Source organism: Lepeophtheirus salmonis, chromosome 7 (genome assembly GCF_016086655.4).
Source record: "Lepeophtheirus salmonis chromosome 7, UVic_Lsal_1.4, whole genome shotgun sequence".
Taxonomy (NCBI): Eukaryota; Metazoa; Arthropoda; class Copepoda; order Siphonostomatoida; family Caligidae; genus Lepeophtheirus; species Lepeophtheirus salmonis.
In genome coordinates, this window is record NC_052137.2 from 28,951,606 (window position 1) to 28,957,513 (window position 5,908).

The window sequence follows — 5,908 nt, forward strand, 5'->3', positions numbered from 1 at the left end:
GAAAAGACATTTCCTGGTAGAGTTTTTATTTTTAGAAGGGTAAAATATTTCCCAAATTAGGGTTTATTTGACTAGATTTTCCAAGGTCTTACATCTACAGAAATTTTCCATTTAATTAATTAATGTTTCAGGTTTCATTTTAGAATAAGAAATCATCTATAATAAATTATCTGCAACGCACACCTAAAGTATTTTGAATGATTGAACTTTGTCACAACAATAATCTTACACGTTCCTATACTTTTTTTTTTTTTTCAAACACCCCATTTAATGTAACATAAATATATAGAGATATATAAGTGTATCATTTAATACACGTTTGATGCTTGAAAAACAATTGAAAATTGGTGTCCTGGGATCACGCTTACAAACAATTCCCCGGTAATGAGAAACCCCATCCCGAATGAACCCTATTACTTTCCCGAAAAATTGCTCAATTTTCTCCTAAATTGGAGGAAGAGCAATTGTCTCAAATATACTAGAATTAAAGATGGATGGGAGTAAAGATAAAAAAGGTATAGTGATTACAAAAGGAAAAACGGTTGTTGCGTGTGTTCTTTCTTCTTTTTTGTTCATTATTTAATAGGTTGTCGTGGTGTTCACTTCTCCCCTAAAAGAAGAATTATCACTTATATTTGGTATAATTTTTTTTTCAAATGCATAATAAAATAAACATATATGAATTTAAATATTTTTACAATATTTGGCCTGCACTAAGGCTATTTACATGGAGAAGGTTCTCCTCTTTATGCAAGTAATTCATTTCTACTCCTTAAATTATGTAAAAAGCTGTTATTCACAATGGTCTTAATTCAGTACTACCATATGTCTCGTTCCCTCATTCTCTTTGCGCCATTTATAGAACAACATTTGTATTACGTTGTATTACTACTTGTGTTGTGTGGTGCTACAGCTCCTCTTTTAATAATTTTAATCATATTTAACAATCATGGTATTTTATTCATTGACATTTTTCCAGGATTCCATTTTTTTTCCACCAAAGAAAACACTAGTAAGAAACAGATTAAATTACAAATTCAAAGATTTTTGCCATCAGGTTGGAATTTTTTGTGATGATTTTTTGCTCAATTGTCAGATCGTACTCACTCAAACAATTTCTTGTGAATCTCTTCACTGATTTGATCTTTTTGTTGCTCATTTTCACTCAAAAACAATTGAAAAACTTAATTTTGTTTAAAACATGTTCAGTGATACGTAGGGGAGTGAAGAAATATGCAGTAAAATATAATTTACGTCAGTAAATAAACACCCCTATCCGTATTGCATCGGTGAGCGTAGCGGAATTGCTTCTGGAGGTTCTGCTTGTGTGTTTGTACTTGACATCATCGATATGGACTACGGAACACGGTCTTCTAGAGTTGGTTCATAAGAAATTACTTTAAGCCCTTTTTCAAGCTCCACGCATTGCTATACTAACACGCACCACGTACAAGATGAGCCTTCCCTTTATTGTAACTGCCGATCTTTCAATGAAAAAAGACACATACCAATTGGCAGCAGTTAGACAATTCTTCTCAACCACAAAATCATTATTCAATAACTATTCAGAATTACTCACTGCTCAACAATTACCAAATCAAATTCAGCCAGTCCACTTTCAGAAAATTATACGAAAATTAGCAAAAGTGGAATGGGCACTTTGTAGAGTGCAAAACCTCCCCCTGTAATAAAATTATATTATGTATCTCCATTTGATCCAAAGTAATTGTCAATAAGGCAATTTTTACGTTTTGTCTTATCCCCACCTTGACTTTTGATCTTGAACTCTCAAAGTTAAAATTGCCTCTTTCTGTGATCATATATAATCTTCGTACAAAGTTTGATCAAAAATGATTCGTAACTTTTGCTGTAAGGGGGAAAAACATAAGCTCCGTTCAACTTTGTTGGCAGAGGTAAAAATCAACACCTGACAACAAATACTGAGTAAACTTTTGTGTTACGAAGGTACGTCGTGGTGTGTACACATATAAAGTAAAAGAATCCTGGTAAATATATTTAAAAAATTGATTAGTTTGTAAAAAAAATTGATGAATCAAAGTAAATGTACCGATTCAAGTACATTTTTTTATTAATGCATAATATTTTTATATCATCATTAATGCAACGTCTAGAAATGAAATTTAATACCCTTATTTTTGTAATAATTGAATATATCTGGAAAAGAGATATTTCAATCAAAACACTTAAAATGCAATACACATAAATTTATCATTTTATATTCTACTTAAGTATATGAAATAAAAATTCGATACAGAGTGAGTCGGCCAAACTATCAAAAGTCATGCTGAATAAAGTTAAATCTTGGCACATATTACATATTCCTCTCGACTCCGGAAAAAGCGAAGAAAGAAGATGTGATGGGTAGTTATTAATGAGGTGCCAAAAGTCTATTTCTTTTGGGTAATTTTTAGTATTGAGATCCAGATCGAATTTTTATTCTATTTCGGTCTTAGGTTATTTGTCAAAAGAGTGGGGATCCAAAACATGGAGTAGCAAAAAACGTGAACTTTATGGAATCAAGAAAGAAAAACTCAAAACCAAATTTGTGCAGGTTATATATTTCTGCAGGGTATATATATATATATTTTTTTTTTTTTTTTGGGGTGGGGAAATATTTCAATTTTAACTCTTGTTTTCTCATTAAATTTTTTCTTCCAGAGCAATAATTTTTCCTAGTCCAAGACAAAAATTCCTTTGTTTGGGGTGGAGGGGGGCACGATGTATTGATGGCAGCTGGGAGCAATTCCAAATTTTGATGGAAAGAGGGTCAAACATTTTTCTCCATATCCACATATTTCTTACTAACTTAACTTATTTAGTACTGTTAAGTCCTGTCCAAACAAAAGAAAAACAACATTGATATCTATAACCCCTCTAAAAAACTAACTCGTTGTCATCAAAGCTAAATCATTTCCTATTAAGATGAGTATAGCCTCAGCGTTGTTTCGACTTCGAATTGTGACCAACACACCAAAAAGTTTCTATCTAATCCCAGGTTTCTCAAACTTCTGAGCTCTTTTTTATGAGCTAACCCAAACCATTGTTGTCTTACCATTGCACAATTTTTTTGTTTCTGTATTATTTTTGTATTAGAAAACAGGTTTTGTTTGGAAGTGCACCACGGTGTATATTTAAAAAAAAACCTAACATCATAATTACATCTTGAATTTAGATCAATAACGGAGTTATTCCAAGTTGTGTCCTTGCTACATACGTTGTACGATTTGTGTTTATTTCCTTCATTTAATGGCTGCTCACAGCTGATTTAATAAAACGTTATTTGCTCTTCTCCAAAACCTTCCTCAAATCATTAGGGTTACCATGTCCTTTTTCTTTCTCATTACTTAAGATTTATTCAAAGAATATTTGCATTCATATAAAAACATATTTAAAAATTATAGTTTAAAGTCTTCTAACAGAGCCCCACTATTTGTGACAAAAACATGTAAAATAATTACCAAAAAAAAAACAACGACAATCAAAACTACTACGATACAATACTATTAGCATAGCACTCTAATAGATCATATCATTAATTATTGTGCTTTTATATTGACTAATTATAAATTGTAGAAGGGTGGTCCAGAGAAATTGAGAAAATCTTTAAAGGCTTATAACGAACAAAAATTACACCTTCCAGCAAGACAGTCTATTGGCCCAGAAGACCAAAAAATTGCAGGATGTCTTGGCCAAAGAAAAATATCCTCACTTTTAATGCCCTAATTTTAAACAGTCTGAACACATGCCATTTCTATCTTTGGGTGAGATTAGAGTATGAGGTCTTTGCCAAGTAACTCTCGTCTGTTGAACCCCTGAAGAAGTCCAATATCCGTACGATGACAAATTTGAATCTGCACGAGGTCACCCGAACCTGCCAAAGCTTCCGGCACCGTGTGGCCGAGGTTATCAAGAGAGGGGGATCTCATCATAAATAATTGAATGCCATTAAATGTAGTTTTCAAATATCATAAAAAATATTATGGTTTTTAAAGATTTTCCCAATTTATCTGGAACACCCTGTAGAGCCTTTTCACGTCGCACTGACATCTTGGGGAAGTACTTATCAAATCCGATTATTCCTTTTATTTTCAAAACCCGCTAGGCTATATTTTACACAACTCTATAAATATAAAATGTTAAATATCTATATTTTTCAAATTGCAAAATGCATTCAAGGCGTTTAGATTTAAGTTATTAAAAGAGATTATTAGACTTGGATTTATGTACACATGAAGAAAAACCAACCTCTTTTAAATGGTTAATTAATTCTTGATGGATACTTAGAGTGGACCACACGTAGATCAACAACCATGGAGAGAGAAAGGAAAACGAAAAAAGAGTAGAAACATAAAACGGAGCCCCATCTACAAAAAATATATAATGTACATTTACTCAGATATAAGATACTTTTAAGTACTTATCTCTGTCTCATTTAAATTCACTCTATAATTAGTAAGCACCAACAAGAAAAAGAGAGGAGACGTACAAATCATTAAAGAAAGAAAGAAAAAACATGGATGACATCAGCAGATCAAAAAAAAAAAAAAGTTGCTAAGAAAGGAAAGAATAACCAATTGAGCGTTTTCATGAGACGTCAGCATTGTTGAGGTTGGTAATTTGGGCCTAAACAACCAAATTCTATGAGAATAAAAACCCTTTTTTCATTATTGTTAAGGAAATTAGTGAAATATTTGGCCTCAAAGAGAGACCAGAAGGTAAAAGAACTTTGCCTCCAAACAAAAACCTATGCCTCTATTGTCTAGTTTTATTCATTATATCTGACCTTAATATGTATTAAAAATATGTCATTCCATCGTTATACAATCAGTTTTCCATATTGTATATCACTGAATAATTCCCTTTTACTGACACAGCTAATCATCTGTCGTCTGATATGGAATATGATGCACTTATAGAACTTGCAACTGACTAATAAATAAAAAGAGATTTTGATTCTAAAACACTTGACGAGTTCTAGATTTCTGTTATTAATGAATACCCACTTTTGTCTAAAGCAGCTTCAAATATAATTATACCATTTGGCTCAAGACTTTTACCTATTAACTTATATAAAAAATAAATAAAGATCAAGGGTAGATGTGGAGGATGTGGATCTTCGAGTTACTGTGTCGAAAATTAAACCTAGAAAAGAGCTGTTCTGCGTAATACATACTGCATATCCGTCGCATTAGGACTTTGCTTCTTTTATAAACCCATTTGCACATCCACAACCTGCAATTTCATTTGTTTGTGAGTCACTTTATTTACAGCAAAAAAGAGAATTGGTAATATGGAAATAAATTATTCCAAGTAGTAAATACGAGTGTATCCCTGATTTTATATTCGTATATTCGATTATTTTTTCGTTGTATTTTCTATCTTTTTCAAATGATTTTCAATATGTGTAGAATTAAAAACTTTGTTTTTGATCAACATAGTCAAAGAACTTAAATTATGGTTTGAATTTAATCGGGTTAATTTGGAGTTGAAGTCATCTATTTGCATAAAATCCACTCCAAAATTTATATTCATCTCTTAATCAGAGGTGAAGGGTTGCACATAGCCTAGCAACATATTTTAAGGGTCAAACTCAAAAAAAACCTGGGAACAACTGTTGTCGACAATAAGTTAACAAATATCAATGAAAAGAACAAGTTTTTTTTTTAATTATCCTATTTTTCTCGTCCTTAATCGATCAATAAAAGAATAATCGGACAAATCTTGTTATTTTAAGGGATTTTTAGTATATGCATATAACTTTGATTTCATTCAAATATCTGTGGGTATCATTGGTGCATTCGATGCAGCTGCTAAGATTTATTACTATTAAAGTCATTTGTTAGTGTTTAATCAACATTTATAGGACATTTCAGCATTTTATGTACTA

At 31.6% G+C, this 5,908-nt stretch overlaps 1 long non-coding RNA gene across 1 annotated transcript; it reads left to right on the plus strand.

Annotated features, from left to right (window-relative positions):
• Positions 1-2,239: 2,239 nt before the first annotated feature.
• On the plus strand, positions 2,240-5,027 carry LOC139906048 (uncharacterized). The gene is made up of 3 exons (XR_011781243.1): positions 2,240-2,421; positions 2,475-4,403; positions 4,475-5,027. It is a non-coding gene; the product is annotated as an uncharacterized lncRNA (long non-coding RNA).
• The last annotated feature ends 881 nt before the right edge of the window (positions 5,028-5,908 follow it).